The following is a 1,045-nucleotide window of genomic DNA, read 5'->3' on the forward strand; positions in this document are numbered from 1 at the left end:
CCCCAGCAGTAGCCCTCCGTGGGGGGTGCCCAGCTAGCGCCCCGCTAGGCCCCTGCGGGGGGCGCAGGGCCCCCCTCGCGTCACGGTCACGCCTGCACCCGCCCCCCACCGCGCGCCCGGGGCCCGCACTAGTGCCCGCGGGGGGCGCCGCGACAGGACAGGGGCCCGGGGGCGCCGGGGCAACATTCAATAAGGCAGGGCAGGGGGCGCTTTCATTGCCCTCTTCCGGGAGAGGAGGGACGGAGAGAGGACCTCACAAAAATTTGAACTGTAATAATTTTTTTTTTAGTGGGAATATGTATATTCCTTTTATGAGCCCAGGCTTAGAGTCTCTGGAATGCTTCTTTCATTCAAACATGATGACCGTCTCCTCCGCAAGTGCCTGGCCGCTCGCATCAAGGAAAAATTGCGAATTCCCTATCCCCCTTGCAGGGACCTGCCAAATTGAGAAGAACTGCTGTAGCCGCGACGGCTGGACGCCGACTCTTCTATCGCCCTCCCCTGCTTCTCTTGCTGCTCTTCCTGCATTTTCCCGGCTCCCCGCGCGGGTGCCCGGCTCCGCGAGACGACTCTCCCCCGCTCTCCTTCCTTCCTCTCCCGCCCAGCCTGCCGGACGTACGTGAAATAGTTTTAATTCCAATACGAGCCACACGCGCTGCCCCCCTGGCCCTGGGCCGCCCGCCCGCCCGCCCGCCCGGCCCGGCGCGGCGTGGGGTGGCGGGGCCCCGGCTAATAACGATAATAATAATAACAGCAGCGGTAAGGACCCCCGGAGCCAGACGGCCCCGCCCGGAGCGGCCCGGAGCGGCCCGGAGCTGGCGGAGACCCCCCGCACCCCGCGCGCACTCTTGGCCGGGACTGTGCGCCCCGGCCTGCTGCAATTACAGACATTCCGACATGCGACGCGCGGCGTCGCCGTCACTCGACGCACAGGACGACGTCGACGACGACGACGCAAATGACGTCGTCGACGCCGGGCGCGGCCCGCGAGCCTCCGCCGCCGCCGCTGCCCTGGTGGGCCGCGGGGGCCCCGGGCGGCGCGGGC

The sequence above is a fragment of the Frankliniella occidentalis genome, unplaced genomic scaffold (genome assembly GCF_000697945.3).
Source record: "Frankliniella occidentalis isolate FOCC.00 unplaced genomic scaffold, Focc_3.1 Scaffold151, whole genome shotgun sequence".
NCBI lineage: Eukaryota > Metazoa > Arthropoda > Insecta > Thysanoptera > Thripidae > Frankliniella > Frankliniella occidentalis.